Source organism: Balaenoptera musculus, chromosome 3 (genome assembly GCF_009873245.2).
Source record: "Balaenoptera musculus isolate JJ_BM4_2016_0621 chromosome 3, mBalMus1.pri.v3, whole genome shotgun sequence".
Lineage (NCBI taxonomy): Eukaryota > Metazoa > Chordata > Mammalia > Artiodactyla > Balaenopteridae > Balaenoptera > Balaenoptera musculus.
The window spans coordinates 153,369,257-153,390,532 of NC_045787.1; the positions used below are offsets into that span (position 1 = coordinate 153,369,257).

General features: G+C 40.3%; 1 protein-coding gene and 1 non-coding gene across 2 annotated transcripts in view; both read right to left on the reverse strand.

The window, feature by feature from the left end:
• Positions 1-21,276, reverse strand: part of LOC118893460 (zinc finger protein 2 homolog) — a 93,254-nt gene that overhangs the window by 28,842 nt on the left and 43,136 nt on the right. The gene's annotated exons all lie outside the window — the stretch shown is intronic.
• TRNAW-CCA lies at positions 12,874-12,946 on the reverse strand. The gene has a single exon. It is a non-coding gene; the product is annotated as a tRNA-Trp (tRNA).

Genomic DNA, 21,276 nt, shown 5'->3' on the forward strand with positions numbered 1-21,276 from the left:
TTTTCTTAAATGTAAACAGCTACAAGGGGTGATTTGCTACAAGAGAATGCAATGAGAGTAAATGCTAGAGGCAGGGAACAATTCATATGGAATCAGAGTAATTAGCTTTGTTTAGCTTTGTGAAGTACAAGTCTAGCTACAAGTGTTCATTAGTAGTAACAGCTAAAGAATAACCAAGATTGCTTAACTCTTTCAGGCCTGTTTACGTTGTTTCCCCAGCCTGTTCACTGTTGCTTGTTTTCCTTGTTTATCAGAAAAGTCTCATTTCTATTTTTGGTGCAACAAATTCCCCACTGCTAGTTCATTCCCTCCATATCAATGGAGGAAGGGAAACGGGCGCCCTTCTTGTCTGACTTAGGACAAAACTTCAGTTTTGCTCCATTTGACAAACACCAGCTGTCCAGCCCAGGGGCCCATCTATCTTCCATTTCAAATCCCCCCTGAGACATGAACCCCAAGAAATCTTTATTGGGAGGATGAGCGACTATGTTCTGTCTTCTGTAGCTTCGTCAGGCTGGCAAGGGGCTCGTAGACCTCACCTAGTTGGGGTCATGGAGCTCTTGCCCTGTTTTATTAAGGGGCCCCACGGTGACTTCTGCTGTTATTTTGGCAGGATCTGTTCTTAGAAATGGCTGGAATCTTTGCATCATCATTATCTTGATGTGAACCTGTTGTAATCTGGAGGAGACAGAATTTAACAAGTTAAAAAAAAAAAAAAGAGGCCAAAGATTAGTAAAAGAATTATTGTAACCAGGGGCCCAAGCAAGAGTAAGAGCCATGTTTCGTTTGGTAGTAATTTTGATCCTAGTCCAGATAAAGTCAGCACTTGGGTTACCCTGTCCAAAGGAATGGAGCCATTTGGCGTGGTCATGTACATTTTTGATGTCCTTTTTATTAACCCAGTGTGATTGATGTCGGTGTAACAGACTCAGAAGTAGTTGGAGGAGTGACAACCTGAACATTTATAGACAAAATAGATCTTATCTCTTTTTAGGAGAATAAGCCTGAATCCCAGTCGAGACCTGGCACTTTGAGGAGACCTGTAAGCAGGTAGCCAGTTGGCTAGGTTTATCCAAGTAGGTTTTAATCTTTGATGTGGTATTAACACATAAAACAAAGCAGTTGTCACCATTAACAATTTTTTATGCTTCTCTAGGTAAGAGAAGATGCAAGATTTGGGGCTCATAAAATCTTTTCCTGAAAATATCTAACCATCTGAAGAACTGTTCTGTTTTTCCCAGAGCACAGAGTGCCTCATTCCTGACCTCCACCCTGAATTCCTTTCAGAGGGTGTTGAAGGTCACCAGCTACAGCGGCTCATGATTTAAGCCTTGTAGAAGTAGATGGCAAGTGTCAGTTTCTAGTCAGCAGGGCCCCTTTATAGTCATAAGTTCAACCATGGTTTGGCGCATTTCATGACCATTTTGTCCCATGGTGCTAGGAATGCTCATTCCCAGGTCTGGCAAAGATTTTGCTGATAGGGCACTCCATGTGCTATTACTGGACTAGGCCTTTACTGTATCCAAAAGTCTCTGGACCTGTCTTCCTAGTCTTTCATGGTCCAGGAAAATAATCCCTCTTTTTGCTTCTCCTCATATCTAGAGTTAGACTACTGCAATCATTGATCTCATATGGAACTATATATCACCATTTTATCAGAGGATCAGTCACACATTTGGTAATGTAAGAAACAACAATTTTCTTTTGAAATAGGCAAAATACAAACAACATAGCTAGTAGTATTAGTAAAGTCATAAGTAAGAATTAAGCCAAGAACTTCCATTAGGGGCAGCCCAGTATATCCCAGGTCATCTAACTTATTAGTGTGTTCTGTACCAATCCTTATCTTTCAGGGAAACTATATATTGGCACTGTCCATAAGGCGTCCAGTCCAGTTTCTTAGCGTTACTAGACTGATTATCCTTAGTATGATTTATTTGTTCCTAGCATAGGGGAGTCTTTAAACTTAAATTACCATAGCCTGGTGTTAATTACATAAATCCATCCCATAATTGTGGGAGGTTTTATTCCTTGGCTGAAATTTTGCTTGTTGTTCTGCTTGAACTTTGAGTAATAGAGGAAAATTCTTATTTATGGTCAGTGTCAGAGCAGGTACTATTAACTGGTCAGGTGAGGGGATCTCATCTAGTAATATCAATAGTGGCCTGAACATGACTATAATTTTCCTTTTAAGATAAATTTCCTAAGAGTCAACCAATTATAGCCTTGGAGTAGAGAAATCCACTCAGGTAACCCAGAAGTACTAGACATAGGTAATTGGCCACAAATCAACAATTGGATCGATTTTTAAAACTAGCATAGGATCGTGCCTATGATAGAAAAACATTTGATTGATATACAAAGGTCCAAGAAGTCAAGAAAACATTATAAATGATCATACAAGTCAGGTCCAGAATCGTGGGTAAGCTGTCTACTTTTGAATGTCTTCTTCTCATCTTGGTGTGAGTGTAGTTTCTCCTCTGTTTGAGCGTTGTTTTAAGGTGATTTTGAGGTCAGCCGTTCTCTCTGATAAGGGTCCTTTCATCCAGGTTGGAGATAGTCCTTTAAATTGTGTCTTTTCCAGTATGTATAATCCCTTGGTTGTATGTCATAGGGCATCCGATCTTTATCTAAAGATAGACTACTGAGATAAGCTTTAGAAACAAACTTAGAGTGTCCTTTAATAATCTAATTAAACTTATAGCAATATAACATAACAGCAAGGAACTATCTGGGAAGTGAGTCTTGGTAAACACAGACCTTAATTAACAAAACTAGAATTTAATATTTAGTGAAACATAATTTTTTTCCATTGTGAGGGCATTAATCTTGTAGCCAGGGAAGGCTTTATCCCATCAAATAAAATGAGATTTGTCAGGGAGCCAGAAAAAGCCAAGTGACCATCTTGGATTTTCCATAGCCCTGACTGTTTAATTTACAGCTATTGCTTACCCATTTTAAACTCTCCGACTTAGGAATAGACCGTTGCCATGCTACAAAGACATCAGGATAGCAAAAGTCTGACAATGAGGGGTTAATTTGTGTAGAAGCCAAATGAACTTTATCTACGTGTGCCAAAATCTTCATAGATCATTGTGAAATAATACTTATTTACTTAACCAAAATAACGAGAAATTTTAAAAGCACATACAAATCACTTGAAGGCAAAGAAATTTACATAGTCTGTTATTAAAAGCAGCACTCCAAGAAAACTTTGTTCTCTTAACAGAGAGAGAGAACCAAATTTCAGTCTGGTCTCAACAAACTTGGCCTGATGATTTATGTAACTGTAATTGATCATATAGGCTTTTTTGCTTGCTGAAATTTTTATAAGGGGTCTCAGAGTGAACTTTTAAAAGACCTCTCAGAAAAGTCACACCAAGGGCTTGTCACAGATTTTGCTTACCAGATCTAGGTGAATTCCTCCCTTTTCAAGTTCCCCAAAATACCTTGAGATTTCTGTACCTGTGAGATAGCTTTCCTAATTGATCTGATAAAGCTGCTGGGGACCTAAGAGTTTCCAATCTCTGGAGGGAGCAGATAGAAAAGAAAAATGTTTTAATTTTACACATAGATGGAAATTACCAAATTATTGTAAACCATAAGTAGCTTGAGGAGAAGAGCTTCTTTATATCCAGTTTATCATTATGGTCTGAAAGTCAGAAACTTGTGTTTATCCAAAAGTCCTTTTTATAAATCTTCTTGAAGAGGAAGCATTTTTGCAAAGGCATCAGAGTGAAACGTGTAAGTGTCTATAATGACAAAAGACTTAAGGCACGTTTAAAATCTGATTACGATGTAATTAACAAGGTAACTTGGTTACTGTTGTGACATATGACACTTACGATAATAACTAGAATTATAACTGATAACATTTTACCAGGGCATATCAGAATTTTTTGAAATTCCATATATAATTTCTAGAATATCTGTATTAGTAACAATTACCATACAATGTAACCTAAGAAGATTTATTACACATTTGACAATACTTCCCATGTACTTTTAAAATACCAAATGAACCTAATTAGTGTAATATCTCTCTTTGGGATGTTTCAGGGGCCCTTTGAAGCATCCCAAAGTTAGCTAGAGGTCAAAGAAACTTCGCTGCCCCTGTTATCAGAGCCAATTTGAGCACTATCTGGTTTAAATTTTAGCTATGAAACCATGACCACAGAAAGAGTAAGATGATTTCAGGGGAAGTTGATAACAGGAGGATGATAACAGGGGAAGTTTTATCAAAAAAACAAAAGGGTTTAGAACACTCAGTCAGATAAGATCATATGTCACTGTGAAACAATAGTTATTCACTTAGCCAAAGTAACAGTAAAAGATTTTAAGATATAGACCTGATCACTTAAAAGGTAAAGAATTAAAATCTGTCATCCAAGGCAGTTCAACATCTTAAGAAAACTTGTACCATGCACAAAACTGTTTTCTCGGGGTTCACGTTCCACAAACTTTTTTTGTCACTTTCTGTATCCATCACTTTAATTTCCCATTCAGAAACAGCCACCTGTAAGTCAGTCCTACTTCTTTTTTCCTTAATAAAATGTAATTCCATTCCTCATACCGTTTTTTAAAATAAATTTATTTATTTTTGGCTACATTGGGTCTTTGCTGCTGCACGCGGGCTTTCTCTAGTTGCGGCGAACTGGAGGGTTGCAGTGAGCAGGTTTCTCATTGCGGTGGCTTCTCTTGTTGTGGAGCACGGGCTCTAGGTGCGCGGGCTTCAGTAGTTGTAGCTCGCGGGCTTCAGTAGTTGTGGATCGCGGGCTCCAGAGCTCAGGCTCAGTACTTGTGGCGCACGGGCTTAGCTGCTCGGCGGCATGTGGGATCTTCCCGGACCAGGGCTCGAACCCGTGTCTTCTTCATTGGTAGCGGATTCTTAACCACTGTGCCACCAGGGAAGCCCCCTCATACCTTTCTTTACTAAAAACATACATCTTACTTTCCTTAAGCAGCCATGAACTATCCTTTACATCAGCACTCTGTAGGTTGGTAAACACACATCCAAATAATAATTTTTGAAGAATGTGCTTTCTTATAGAAAACATCTCAGTGTGGCACCAAACACATTTTGTAATAGTTCTAAACCTTTTGTTTCTCTGTAAAAGGAAGCCAATGTTCAGTAATTACAGTTTCAGTATCTTATTTTATTTGGAAATGGACTAGTTATTTAATAAACTTCCATCCTTTAACTTAATTTAGCACAACTCTAAATGTTTTAAGTTGTCGAATATCTAGAGAGATTATTCTTAAGTAGATGTTCCTAAAGCATAATTATTCCTAAAAAGTTCACCCAAGGCTCTTATCTTATTTGCATTTTTTTTTCTTGGAAGTTTCTTCACATCAAGTTATTTTCATTGCTGACAAATTTGTAACAGATATAATAAGATCTTATTTAGTTTATATTAAACCTAGGCACAATAAAAGTATTATCTTAATGTTGTTGGCTCTAAAGACATGTCTATATTAATTAGATCAACAAACTTAAACATTAATACCAGGTATTAATTTAATATTGAATATTTCCCAGGTCACATGAACCTGAAATTTATTTAGCCTAATTTTTCTTGTATTTAGAATTGTTTGATTTGTAAGGGCTTACTTTTCTTTTAAGCCAATTAAATAGAGCTCATTTACAAATTAACCTCAGCAATATTATCCATAGACAAAAACACATACTGAGACATACACATATATCCAGACAGAGAGAGCTCTCATAGTTTTCACTTGAGATTTAAAATGTCTCTTTGCCTCTTTTTTTTTTTTCTTCTTGGCTTGAAGTTCTAGTAATTAACCCAAGGCTGAAGTCTCAGGTAATGTGGGCTGTGTTTGTAGCTCAAGGACCTGATAAGAGTTAACTTCAAGCTTTGTCTTAGGTAAATTTTTGTTCTCTCAGGGTCAGAATTTTGAAGAGAAGTAGTTTAACAAGGTAGCTTTTTCTAATTGCACATGCCAAAAGGACTGGTTTTTGCAATTTTAAGAAAAATTTTATTTTAACCAATTTTCTCCGGAGTCTAAAGAATATTGTGGCCATGCTGTCGAAAATCATCTTTCTCTTTCTGTGGTCATGGTTTCATAGTTAAAATTTAAACCAGATAGTGCTCAAATTGGCTCTGATAACAGGGGCAGACTGGCTGATAAAATGTTGTCCCAGCAGGGATTGTCCCTCTCGGGAGGTGGGGTCTTAGTTTGATCAGAAGAATCTGAAGGAGTAAGGGAACTTGCAGGAGTGGGGGAAGCTTGGTTCCCCCACCCTGAGAGCTGGGAGAAGTTAGAAGGGGATCATTTAGAATGTCAGGAGAGTTGGGTTTTTTTCCCTCAGGCTTTTGATTGTGGAGCCACCCAGAGCAGGATTATAATAAAAGGGACATAAATTCCTGAACATAAGGGAACCTCAGTCCATTTTCCCATCCTGTGGCAATAGAGATCTAATTGTAGGAGACCCATTTTCAGGCCATTTTTCTTTGTCATTGGATCATAGCTATAGGTCGACCAGTCATTTAAAATTTTCCCCAAGGGTTCCCAGGTTGGGGTGGAACCTTAGGGGAAGCGCTTCCCATTTGGGCTCGAGCAGTTGGTAACAGACGTTAGATGTTAGCGCGCTCAAATCAAAACATAAACCTTCACCTCGTCAGCTGGAAGTCGCACATAAAACATAAACCGTAAAAGCAAACAGCAAAGGGATGCTCAAAAAGAAAAAGGAGAAACATATGGCGGAGACGCGCCCAAACGTGACTTCCGAGTCCCACTCAACCTGGACCGTTGCCCCAAAGCGGCGCCTTACATCAGAATCTCCCTTTGCAAGGAGAATTCCACATTAGAATTTTCCCTTTGCAAGGAGAATTCCACATCAGAATTTTCCCTTTGCAGGGAGAATTCCACATCAGAATTTTCCCTTTGCAGGGAGAATTCCACATCAGAATTTTCCCTTTGCAGGGAGAATTCCACATAAGGATTTCCCCTTGCAGGGAAATTCCCAAATTGGAACCGAAGTTCCCGTACGGGGACAGTCAAAGGTCATGGAGTGCACTCCGGGAGACTCACCGTAGGTGCTGACAGGTGCGCCTCGATTTCCAAACGCCCTTTTTCTGATCCTCCAATATTTAGTGTTTTCTTGGAGTGGAAGTCCAGGCCGACGCGGGCATGAGAAGAGAAGGTGTCCTCAAGGCAAAAGGAGCTTCGGCAGCTGCTAGGTTAGCCTCTCCCCCATTCTACGCCGCAGCCTCGGAGTTCCACAGCCGAGTCGGCGGGCCGGGTGTGACCCGGGCACAGCCCTGTGTCAGGGAGTCCCTGGCAATCTGGACTCAGAGATATTCTCCGAGCCTCTGCTCTCCTGAAGGAGGCTGGCGTAGAGAGAGATCCCCGAGCTTCCGATCAAGCCCAGCGACCCTGTGGGGCAGCCTGCCCGTGAGCAGATCCCCATGTTACCGAGTCCGAGCTCGCTCAGCTCGCTGCACGACAGGCCAATGAATCGGAGAGGAGGTGATGAGGCAAGGAATACGACTTTATGCGGAATGCCGGCAGACCGAGAAGACGGCAGATTACTGTCTCTGAAAAACCGTCTTCTCAGGGTTTGGATGCCAGTTTCGTTTATAGCACAGAGATGGGGAGGAGATGAGGAAGTAAGGTAAAAAGGCCATAAGTTTTGCAAATATCTCCTGGAGTGGCCAGCCTCGGCGAGGGGATGTGTAAATTTCTTCTTTCTTGCAGCCATCCACAGGTGGGCGGGGTCAGATTGTCTTCCGGTGAGCTGAACAGAGGCACTTTAGTTTAACATTCGGGCAGAGGGGCAGGGTTCCCTGAGGCCGGTCATTATGTATGATTATAATAACAAAAGCCACGAAAAGCAAAGGTTAAAGTGAAAGAAACAGATCAAACATGGAGTCCAGTTTAGCTCTTCCCTGTTATGATTCCCCACTGTCATAGCTCTTCCCTGTTATGATTCCCCACTGTCAATGTCCATTCCACAATCTTGTGGAAAAAGGGGTGACAACGTTTTAACTGCTCAGTAAGATGGATCTTTCTGGGAGTGTCTGCCATCGGTGTCAGAGTTCCAAATGTTGAGATTTGTCTTTTGTTCCGCTTTGGAAGAGTCTACTTTACACCTGTAGACTTAAAAATATTTACAGCCTAAAAGTTGAGAGTTAACAAGAATTTTGAGGGCTTCTAGCTCAGGAGGCCACATCTCAAGTTAAGGAATTTAGCATTTTTCTATGTATGGGAAGATGCAAGAGTCTGGGCTCAATGAAATCATTCCTTTGATATATACCACAGCTATCTGGGGCCTGTATCCTGTATTTTCATATCCTGAGTTTCCTCAGGACTCACCATAGGGAGTGGTTGCAGTCTGATGGCTGCTAGATGGCAGGTATTCTTCTCCTTCCTGAGTTTTCTCAGGCTTCACTGGCTCACGTTGGAGGGCTGCAATCCCCGATGATTGATCTTCTCCTCTTGGTAAGGAATTTGACCAATATTTGGGAGACATTTTATGACCAAATTTTGTCCCACAGTGCTGGGAGGCTTATCCGAGGTCAGGTGAAAATTCTTGATATGCCACTCAAGGTGCTAATTTTTGGATTAGGCCCTATTGATAATTAAAGATTCTCTGGATCCTCTGTCTAATTATGATCCAGAAGACATTTTCCCTTGTTGCTTCTTCCCATACCTAGAATCACATTATTACAATTATTTTATGTTATAAATATGATCTATTTCCTTAAGATGTTTAGCCATAGAAGAAGTTTTGTTGGAGGCCTGGTTACACACTGGGTACTACAAGAGGCAACAATCTTATAAAATAGACAGGATATAAGTAATGTAGCTAGTAACATTGACAAACACATAGTGCAGCAGGGAGACACAAAGCACAAACAATTTGGAAACAAAGAACAAATTAAAACAATGATTAACATAATATCAAGTCCACAGGAGAGCCAGCTAGAGACAACAAATTCTGGCAGGATCAAGTAGAGAGAAAAAAAAGGTTTCATCTTTGTTTACAAAGGCATACTTTATCAACTTGTTGTAGGTCATAGCATAAGAGAAAAGGTTTTTCCGAAAAACAAAGATTAAAACCAGTATATTTCCCAAAGTCATAAAGTTATAAATCATATTTACCAGTTTGTTCAGCGCCATGTAATTAATTCCCGTTGATCTGGATGAAATAATCAGGTTTCCCATTAGTCTTGTCATTTGTTACCCAGTCCAGTGATATTATCTAAAGGCTATCAGAAACTTATATTTGTTTAAAAGTTCCTTTTTTATCAGCCTTCTTGAAAATCTTCATTTTGTAAAAACATCAGGACAAAACTTAAAATAGCATAGTTAAAGATTTGAGTACAATGCAATTAGCAGGAAACTTGGATATACCATTTTAGAATAACTAGTATTATGATTGATAACATATCAGGACATATCAGATGTTAGGGATTCCATATAAATTTTGGAATATCTATATAAATGACATTTATCCATACACTATAACCTAAGGTTCATCTCCAATCACTTGACAATGTTTTTGAAGTAGTTTAACATACCAAATAAACCTAGTTTGACATTTCTCTCTGAAATGTCTCGGAGATGTTCTTTCGAAGTATCCCATAGTCAGCTGGAGGCTAAAAAGCTTAGATTTGATATTTGGGAAGTTTGTTAAAAATATCAAAACAGTTTTAAAACACAACAGGTCGCTGTGAAACAATACTTATTCATTTAACTAAAGTCACAAAACGATTAAAAGAAAACAAATACGCATCACCTAAGGGCACAGAAACTTATATAATCTGTTATCAAAAAGAGCACTTCTAACAGAGAGAAATCAAATTCCAGTCTTGCATTAGCTTACTTAAAAAAATCCACTTACTTTGTTAACTTCAATCAATTTAGTTAATCCTGACAAGGTACAAAACTTTTTCAGCAAAATGTAATTCCCTTTCTCATACCATCTTAATGGAAAACACACATTCTACCATACTGAAATGTTTTATTATTTTCAGTAGCTTTAATTATGTATTTAAATTAGAATCCCCTACTCTTAAAAACCTGGATTTCTAGTGACAACCAAGAGGCAAGTAATACTAAAATCTGGAGAAACTATTTTAGATGATTTTTAGAAGGTAATTGTTTTTAGTTTACCTAAAAGCACTTATCTCATTTATATTTACTTTAAAGTTTCATCATATCAAGTTATTTTTCTTGCTGACAATTTGCAACAGATACAACAAGATTTCATTTAACTTCTATTAAACCTAGGTGCAGTGAAAGTACTATACTTAATGTTGATGGCTCTAAAGACATGTCTATATTAATTAGATCAACAAACTTAAAAATTAATACCAGGCATTAATTTAATACTAAATATATCCCAGTTCACGTGACCCTGATACTCATTTAGCTTAATTTCTCTTGTATTTAGAATTGTTTCGTTTGTAAGCACTTACTTTTCTTTAAGCCAGTTAAATAGAGGTCATTTACAGATTAACTTCAGCAATGTTATCCAAAGACAAAAACACATACAAACACACAAACAAACAGAGAGGCATCATAGTTCTCCTTTTAAAATTTCAGCCCTGAGTCAGGTACAGCAATGTAAAATACATCAGTTTACAAAAGAGGTTGGATTAAAGTTGGGTTTCTGGCATATGGAACAAATCAAGCTCACTTATCTAGATGGCTAAAACCTTTCTACTAATATTTACGGACAGCAAGTCAAGTTCTAAATTACTGTACCCTCTTTTTTTTTTTTCTTAATTTGCATTTTAAAAAGATGGCAGAGAAAAGGGTTTCTGAGAAGACCAGATAGGACATTTGTATCTCAAAGATACAGGCAAGTTTCTCCTAGGATGACTTTGTTTCCCCTTTGTTTAATATTTACAAGCCTCTTAAGATCACCTGTATCTATTAGAAAATCAATCAACTTGTTCCCCACTGTCAATGTTACCTGGGGCTCCTGTGGGGAAATCAGAATCGGATGCCTCAAGTCCAAGGGAGTCCCCTGGCCTCTTACAGGATATTGGGGCAGGGGAAATTGCCCAGCTGCAGAAGTAGCTCCCGGTCCAAATTGGGTGCCCTGTCGGGTCTTAGATGGTGATATTAAAACAGGTCCCCGTGCTCCAGTTTTTAACATAGAAACTTCTATTTGATCCCCACGGGTAAGGGAAACAGGAGGTAGTGAATATGATGGTGGCATGGGGTGGGGGCAGTTGGAACAACTGCTGGTGCAGCCTGCTTGGCCATTGGGGAAGCTGGATAGGCTGGAGGGCGGGTTTAAGTTTTGAAATAACATGTCCCCACTCTCATTTTCTCCCTTTTCCCTTGTAGAACAGATTTCCCTTTTTGTTTCCTTTCAGACTGCTGCACCATAAGGTGGCAGCCCTCTGACTCCATTTCCTCCTGATGCAATAGCATAAATGCTCCTACATATGGAATCTCATCTCTTTTCCCTGCTCTTTTGCAGAACATTTCTAACTTCAAGATTGTATAATAATTGAGTGAGCCATTCAGGGGGCATCGTTCTTCTGATCCTAACATATATTGGGTCCACACACTATTACAATAGTATATCATGTCTTTCTTAGTCATAGGCTCACAGCTATGTTTTGCCCATTTATCTAATTACACCCCAAAGGGCTTTCCTTTGGGATAGATGGAGTATTTCCCATTTTTATAAGTTTGATAACACCAAAACACAAAAGACGCAGACAAATTCCAACAGAAAAGGCACAAACAAATTATAGCATTGATGCACACAAAACCAAGACAAAACCAACGAACTAGTTCCCAGATGGGTAGACTTACCCTACAAAACCAATGAACTAGTTCCCAGTGAACCGGTTCCTAGAATCAGGTAGAGTCCAACAATTCTCCCTGCCAGCAGGGTACCCCAACCAGATTGGCTTGTCCCATAAAGGAAAAGCCCACATTGAGGGGGGAATATGTTCCTGGCGTGCACTCTGGAGCGACTTACCCTCCAGAATTGAATCGAGTCCATCGACTCATAGCCCCAGATGGAACCGAAGTTCCCCAAATGGAACCAAAGATCCCCAGATGGAACTGAAGTTCCCCGGATGGAACCGAAGTTCCAGAATCGAATCGAGTCTGTCGACTCGTAGTCGCAAATTGAAGTTTATCAGTTCCTTGCTTCAACTGCCAAGCGCTGGGGTAGCTGGTTCCACTTCAGGGAACTTTGAAGGGAAGATCCTCAGGACAAATGGTCCTGGCAGCTGTTAGGGCCTTGCCCCAATATTCCCTGACTGGGTCTGGCTAGCTACTAGCAGCAACGCTCCTGGCTGGCTCGCCAAATTTGTTACCGAATCCAAGCTCGCTCTGCTCACCACACAACAGGTCAATGAATCGGATACGAGGTGTTGAGGCAAGGAATACGACTTTATTCAGAAAGCCAGCAGACCAAGAAGATGGCGGACTAGTGTCTCTGGAAAACCATCTTATCTGGGTCTGGATGCCCATTTCTTTTATAGAATCAGAAAGGGAGAGGTGGTGACTAGGTAAAGTAAAAGGGCCATCAGTCTTGCAAAATATCTGGAATGACCAGCCTTGGTGAGGGGATGTGTTAGTTTCTTTTTTCTTGCAGCCATTCACAGGTGGGCAGTGTTCCCCGAGGCAGGCCATTATGTATGATTATAATAACAAAAGCAACGAAAAGCCAAGGTTAAAGTCAAAGAAACAGATCCAATGTGGAGTCCAATTTAGCTCTTCCCTGTTACACACTCTCCAATGTTATAATCCCTACTGTATGCTGTTATTGAGTATTTTATTAATTTTTAAAAATATTTATTTATCTGTTTATTTAGGCTGCACAGGGTCTTAGCTGTGGCATGCAGACTCTTAGTTGGGGCATGTGGGATCTAGTTCCCTGACCAGGGATTGAACCTGGGCCCCTGGCATTGGAGGCACAGAGTCTTAACCACTGGACCACCAGAGAAGTCCCATATTGAGCATTTTAAATGTAGCTAGTGCAACTGAGAAACTGAACTTTTAACTTAATGTAATTTTAATTAATTTAAATAGCCATATGCTGCTAGGGACTACCATGTTAGAGAGTACAGTTCTAAAAGATAAAATAGGAGGTCATCTTTATAACTTTATGGATATCTTATTTATTTATTTATTTATTTATTATTTATTTTTGGCTGTGTTGGGTCTTTGTTGCTGCGTGCAGTCTTTCTTTACTTGCGGCAAGCGGGGGCTACTCTTCTTTGCAGTGCACGGGCTTCTCATTGTGGTGGCTTTTCTTGTTGCAGAGCACAGGCTCTAAGCAAATGGGCTCAGTAGTTGGGGCACATGGGCTTAGTCGCTCCACGGCATGTGGGATCTTCCTGCACCAGGGTTCAAACCCATGTCCCCTGCATTGGCAAGTAGATTCTTAACCTCTGTGCCACCAGAGAAGTCCCCATCTTTATAACTTTATGATAGGGAAAGTGTTTTCCTTTTTAAAGGTTGCAGAAAGCACTAATCATAACGGAAAAAACTTGATAAATTAGACTATATATGAAACTGCTGCCAACTGAAAAAAGACACACAATGTGAGAATCGTGAGTTAAGTTTTATTTGGGGCAAAATGAGGACTATAACCTGGGAGACAGCATCTCGGATAGCTCTGAGGAACTGCTCTGAAGAGGTGGGGGGGTCAGTATATACGTGATTTTGGTGAAGGGGGGTACATGTAGTCAAGCACACATTTTGGCAGAGGTTTGGTGGTAGACATGAGAAGGTTGCTGCTAGTCACCAGGAGCAGATGTGTCCATTGATTTTAGTGTTTTTCTAGATATGAGAAGATACAAGACATTGGGCTCATAAAATCTCCTGAAAATATCTATCTGAAGGCCTGTTCTGCCGGTTTTTTCCCAGAGCACAGAGTGACTCATTCCTGATCTCCATCCTGAACTCTTTTCAGAGTGTATTGAAGGTCAGTGACTGCAGTGGCTAATGACCTAATCCTTGTAGAGGCAGATGGCAAATGACAATTTTTAGTTGGCACCACCATTCGTTCAAATTAGAATTTTCTGTTTATTAAAAGATAGTTAAGGTAATTCAAATGCAAGACACACAATGGGAAGAGATATTTGTAGCACACTTAACTGGCAAAGGACACATCCAGAATATATGAAAAGCTCCTAAAAATAAATGAGAAAAAAAAGCAGAAAATCCAGTTTAAAAAGAACAAGTAATTTGAACAGAAAGATATCAAAATGGCCAATAAATTTTTTTAATTATCAGGGAAATGCAAATTTAAATCACAACACAATATTACTACATCCCCAGCAGAATGGGAAACATTAAAAGACTGACAATATCCAGTGTTCATGAGGATGTGCAGTAGCTGGCTGGATACAAAATGTGTATTGTACAACTTCTTTGGAAAACTCTTTAGCTGTAACTACTCAAATTGAACATTTACATCCTTATGAGCCAGCAATTCCACTAAGATATCCATAAGATTCTTTGATTTTTAATAGTATGAGTCTGTCACCAAGGGTATGCTCATCTTTGTATGCCCTCAGAAAGTCAGTTTGTGAATCTGAAAGAGAACTGGACTCAAATCTGGAAATGCAGTTAGAAGCTGCCTCTAAGAAGGGCCTTCAACAACAACTAGCGTCCCTTCACCAGCAGTCCTCCAAAAGGTAACCTAATTAGTACTTGAGGAAGTGGGCAGACAACTAAGATAATGAGAGGCAGGCAGTTGAGTGGGAGAAGATATTTGTAATACTTAAATGTCTACAAAAACTTGAATTCATGAAATATAAAGGACTCCTAGAAATCAGTAAAAAACAGACAACCCAATAGAAAGATGGGCATGAAACATGAATACGCAAGAAGGATATCAAAATGGAAAAAAAGTAGGATATCCAAATAACCAATAAACATAGGGAAAGATGCTCAACTTGATTAGACACCAGGAAATCATAAAATAAAATCACAATGAGGTACCAATACACACCCACCAGATCCATTAAAATAATAGATAGGCAACACCTTGTTTGCAATGATGAGGGAAATATAAATTGGTACAATCACATTATAAAATTGTTTGGCAGTATTTATTAAATATTAAAGCTGAAATATGTCTACCCCACTACTCAGCAATTTCACTCCTATTTTCAACAGATATGGATACATATACTCTCCAAAACACATGCAGAAAAGTGTTTTGTAGATCTAGTCCTTTTATTTTCTAGGAGGATAGTAATTAATCCTCAGTTAACATCAATTGACATTGGTCTTTGATAAATACTAATGCATGTGGTGCATTTCTAGGCTAATCACTAGAATAAAAATGACAGAGTGAGTAACTTCTGCTTGGAAGAGAGAAAAAAGATAGAATGAGTAAAAGTTATTAATCCAAAAGAATTCAAGGATGGAGAAAAGAGAGGGGACACAGAACAGATGGAACAAATTGAAAGCACAAAGTAATATGGTTTATTTAAATATAAATGTATCAGTACTTATGTTCAATGTAAGTGGACTAAATCTTCCAGTTAAATGACTTATTAGAGTGGAAAAAGTAAACAATATTTAATTATATGCATTTTATAAGCAAAACATCTAAAACAAGAAATACTGAAAGGTTGAAGTTGAAAAGAGATTTGAGGGACTTCCCTGGTGGCACAGCGGTTAAGTATCCGCCTGCCAATGCAGGGGACACGGGTTTGAGCCCTGATCTGGGAAGATCTCACATCCCACGGAGCAACTAAGCCCGCGCGCCACAACTACTGAGCCTGTGCTCTACAGCCCGCAAGCCACAACTACTGAGCCCACGTGCCACAGCTACTGAAGCCCACATGCCTAGAGCCCATGCTCCACAACAAGAAAAGCCACCACAGTGAGAAGCCTGCGTGCTGCAACAAAGACTAGCCCCCACTCACCATAACTAGAGAAAGCCCGCACGTAGCAATGAAAACCCAACGCAGTAAAAAATAAATAAACAAATAAATAAATAAATTTTTAAAAAAAGAAAAGAGATTTGACTGAAATATTAACAACAACACATAAAGCTTGTGTATCTAAATGAATAGATTCAGAATACCAATTCTGGAACCAGCTACCTTTGCTGGGTTCCCCAAAGCCAGCCGGAAGACGGCAGGAACATTGGGTGTGTGCCCTGTGGCTGCAGGGGTTGCTGTGCCTAAGACCACTCTGGCCCTGACTCTGACACCAGTGTGGACTTTGAACTTTTAAGATTTCTGCCATATGTTCTTGCATTTGCCACCAGCTCTCTTAGCAGCCACTCTTTTCTACACAGTGGGGACCTATGCCCGAGTTGGAGCACAGTCTCTATAGTTGATGGCTTTGATGCTCATCAGCTGCAATTATTTGTGATTATAAAAAATAAAACCCTTAAACAACAAACAGTATCAATAACAAAAATTTCCACTAAGAGAACATTGCCTGTCCTCTCGGTAATAGAATAGGCCTTGAAGATGCAGAGAAGAGAAATACAGACTGCTCTCCAGAATTTCAGTGTTAAGTGCAGCTGAAATCTCAGCAATAAAGGAGGTAAAATAGAGCTATCTACTTACTCTGCTTATGGCAGGTCACTAGCTTATGTGTATTTCATATGTATTTATACAGCCCTGAAATATCTTCTATGTTTATAATAAATATTAAGTCACTTGTCTTCATAGCAACTTACAAGGAAGGTATTATTACAATCCCTATTTTCCAAAATAGAAAACTAAGGTCCAGCATGTTTTCCTCACTGGAGCAGGACTCCACAGTTGTAATTTTCAGAGCTGGGACTAGAACTTGCCACTTGGCCCTGGAGTGCATGATCTTAACCACTGTGCTATGCTACCATTCTAATTTTAATGAGAATGTGAAGGTGCTTTGATTTTTCAGCTCAGTTTATATCTTTCACATCTCAGTTATTTACGTAATAGTTATTTTCAAGTCCTTGTCTACTAATTCTTTTATAAGTATCACTTATGGATTTGTTTCTTTTTTTAAAATTTTTATTTATTTATTTATTTATTTGTTTGTTATTATTATTACTTTTTTGGCTGCGTTGGGTCTTCGTTTCTGTGCGAGGGCTCTCTCCAGTTGTGGCGAGCGGGGGCCACTCTTCACCGCGGTGCACGGGCCTCTCACCGTCGTGGCCTCTCCCGTTGAGGAGCACAGGCTCCAGACGCGCAGGCTTAGCAGCTGTGGCCCACGGGCCCAGCTGCCCCGCGGCATGTGGGATCCTCCCAGACCAGGGCTCGAACCCGTGTCCCCTGCATTGGCAGGCAGACTCTCAACCACTGCGCCACCAGGGAAGCCCTATGGGTTTGTTTCTATTGATTGGTATCTCTCCTTTTCATGAATTGGATTTCTTGCATGCCTTGTAATTTTGGCCTGGAGGCTAGACATCATTAATTTTATGTTGGTGGTTGGTAGCTTGTATATATATATGTGTGTGTGTGTGTGTGTGTGTGTGTATTTGTATTAGTCAGGGTTTTCCAGAGGACCTATTATATGTAATATACATATATCCCATTGGTTCTGTAACCAATATTATATTATGTATAAAAGGAGATTTGTTATAGGAATTGGCTCACACAGTTTTGGAGGTCAAGAAGTCTCATGATCTGCTGTCTGCAAGCTGGAGAACCAGAAAAGCTGGTGGTACAATACAGTCCAAGTCCAAAGGCCTGGGAAGCAGGAGCTGGGATGTTCAAGGGCAGGAGAAGATGGATGTCCCAGGTCAAGGAGGGAGAAAGAAAATTCACCCTTCCTCCACATTTTTTTGTGCTATTTCGGCCCTCAACAGACTGAATGATGTTCGCCCACACTGGTGAGGGTGGATCTTCTTTGCTGAGTCTACCATACAAATGCTAATCTCTTCTGGAAGCATCCTCACAGAGACACCCAGAAATAATGTTTTACCAGCTATCTGGGCATCACTTCAGCCAAACAAGATGACACATAAAATTAACCATCACAGAATTATTTTAAATATTTTTAGACTTTTTAAAATGATGCAGTCATTTTAAAGATCAAGAGCTTGATCTTTTGAGGATACTATAAAATCTTTGTAAGGCAGGACAAGGATAGGCTAATGTGGCTTTGCTAGTGGGGCAATACATTTCTAAGGACTCTATAGCATGACGCACCAGGTAGGAGGTTTTTCCATTCTGACTTCTGCAGACACAGAATGACCCACTTGAGTGACCCTGGGTATTGTTCAGCTTGCTCCCCTTTCCATGGTTCTTATCCAGCCTGGATAGTTTCCTCATGTGCATATACTTATTAGTTCCTGTGCAAAGAGTTCAGCAAACACCCATGAAGATCTCCAGAGTTCTCTCTGTGTGCAGCAACCTTCTCTTTATACTGTGGCCCTAGATTTACAGCTGCCTTTCCCTCCTCAAAATTTTATCCCTGTTTCCTTGACTTAATTCACTCTCTGCCTGAATCTCCTCATCACTGTATCCTGGAAGCTCTGCAGGCTCTGAACTGGGGCAGCTGTGGGCCTCCCCTCACTTGCTTCCTGCCTCTAGACCACTGTCCTGTGCTCTTCTCATCCAGTGTCTGAAATATTTGCTTTACATAGTTCATCTGGCTTTTTACTCATTTGATGTTGGAAGGAAGTCTGGATCTTGTTATTCCATTATAGGCAGAAGGGGAGGCTCTGAAAGGATTTTGAAATAAATTCTTGATTATTAACTTGGGACTGAGAATCTTTGTTACATTTTTAAAAAAATAAATTTATTCATTTATTTTTGGCTGCGTTGGGTCTTTGTTGCTGCACGCGGGATTTCTTTAGTTGTGGCAAGTGGGGGTTACTCTTCGTTGGGGTGCGCAGGCTTCTCATTGCTGTGGCTTCTCTTGTTGTGGAGCATGGGCTCTGAGCATGGGCTCAGTAGTTGTGGTTCGAGGGCTCTAGAGCACAGGCTCAGTAGTTGTGGTGCATGGGCTCAGTTGCTCCGTGGCATGTGGGATCTTCCCTGGCCAGGGCTCGAACCCATGTCCCCTGCACTGGCAGGTGGATTCTTAAACACTGTGCCACCAGGGAAGTCCTGTTACTTTTATATAATGTAATTCTAGCTTACTTTTTAGTGTTAAGAATGTTAGATTTTTATTTTCAATAGTGTGATTTTCCATATTTTAACAGATTCACAAGCAAGGATTGTGAATTAATAGTGATTACCTCATGTTAAAATATCTTCATTTTTAAAAATTAGGTGATGACTGAAATATTAAAAATTTTAAGTCATTAAGAAAGAAAAGGAAACTCAGGGACAAGAGAAGCTTTCTGGTTACAACATTCTATCAGTCACTTTTCTTTCTCTCTAAACTTTCTGTCTCAGCCTCAGGACCTGCACCAGCTCTAAATTCCCCTCCCAGGCCCACAGGGGCATCTCTGAGGCTGACAGGGCCTGTGGCTCCCTGTACCTAGAGCTCTGTCTTTGTCTACAGAGTGGTAAGCAGAGGGTGATCAAGGCCCCTTCTGAGGATAGATTACATTCCTGAAACAAAGGATAAGCCCTTTCAGGCCATGAAATACTTAGTCAAAGTCCTTGTGTTCTGTCAGTTTTCAGATTTTGTTATTCATTAGTGAACTTGAACAATACCCAGGCAAACAGATGTTTCCTGACAAGCCCTCGAGTACAGGGATTGAACATTACTTCTCCCAGTGATGCTGGGTTCTGACCTTCTTGTTAATGTTTTATCCTCTCCCACTGACAGACACAAAGGCATGTGTGGGCCTTGTCAGTGTAGAGGGAGGGTCTCTGAAAACCACTCAAATATACAGAGTGAGTCATGCCAAGGTGCATCCACATTTCTCTGTCCCTTCCTGGCCAGTCCTTGTTGTAAGAATGGGGAATCCTTTGGAAGTTTCATCTTGAGTCAAGGAAGAAGAATCATGTACAGCAAAGACAACTGCCCAGAGTCTCAAGCCCAGGGCCACAAAGAAGAACTGGAAACAATGTCCCCAGATTAGTTTGTAAGACTTGAATATTCAAGAGGCCAAGTGAACACTGGCCCGTCATTATGGAGAAGCCCTACAGCAGAACCTGGGCCAGACTGGGAGGAACATATCCCCTCAGGTGTATGTCTCTCCTATACTCCACTTCATGATCCTTAGGTGACCAACAAGGGCTGGCCCAACTCATCACACTGCCCTGAGCAGAGTAGAGAATTATGAGACCAGCCTCTGCCCATGGTCCTGTCTTCACAAGACTGGAAAGGACTTCACACACTGAGTTTGCCCTGCCTCTCTCTCCTAGTTGCTCCTCAGCAACTGCGGCCCAAAGCAACAATGCTGAGGGAATCATCTGGGGATATTGTGCAGAGTGTTCATGGCCCCTGAGAAAGGCAGGTTCAGAGGCAGAGAGCCAAGGAGTAGGTCTGGGCCACCTAACCCAGCCCTGATGGTGTTTGTTCCAGCCAGCTCTTCCCTGTGCACATGGCCACCTCCCACTTCCCAGGACCAGCTCCAGGCTTGGTCCATCTACATTCCTGAGGGTCAGAGCTCTGGATCTGCCCCCTCAAAAGCGAACTATATTGAGACACTCGAGTACTGTTATGGGTTCTGTGAACCTTGGGTCCTGTCTGGTTATCTCGACACCCATTTCCTGGCCTTCTGTTGACAGATCTCAGGCCCAGCAGCAGTGGTAGACTCCATCTGATTCTGAACCAGATCCTGATCTTAAAGACAGGACTTAAAGTCATGTAAACCTGGATCTCAATTCTGTTTGAGAGACAAGTGTTGCATCCATTGAATTGTACAATATCAGAAGGTTAACACTGTGAGTGGTGTGTGTGTGTGTGGTAGAGTTCGCTAAAATAATCCAGCCAGTCATTAACAGTATAAATATGAACATAAAAGTAATGATATACAGGGATTGGAAATACTCCAAAAATACAACAAAAATACTCCAAAATACAACAACAGATATGAGACACATAAAAAAATAGAGAAGCATGGCCCATACGCTGGAAAATAAGCAGGCACCAGAAACTGCCTGTGAATGATGTCAGATGAAACAGAAAAATACTTCAAAATAGCTGAAAAGTACAATTGAAATGAAAAACGTGCTAGAGTGTCTCAATAGATTTGAACTAGTAGAAGAAAGAATTAGCAAACTTGAATGTAGATAATAAAAATTATGTAATCTGAAAAAGAGAGAGAAGAGACAATGAAGAAAAATGAAAGGAGGCTCACATAAATGTTGGCCATGGTTAAGTACACCAATGAATGCATAATGGGAGTATCAGAAGGATAGGAGAGAAGGGAGCAGAAAATTATTTTGAGGAAACAATAACTGAGAATAA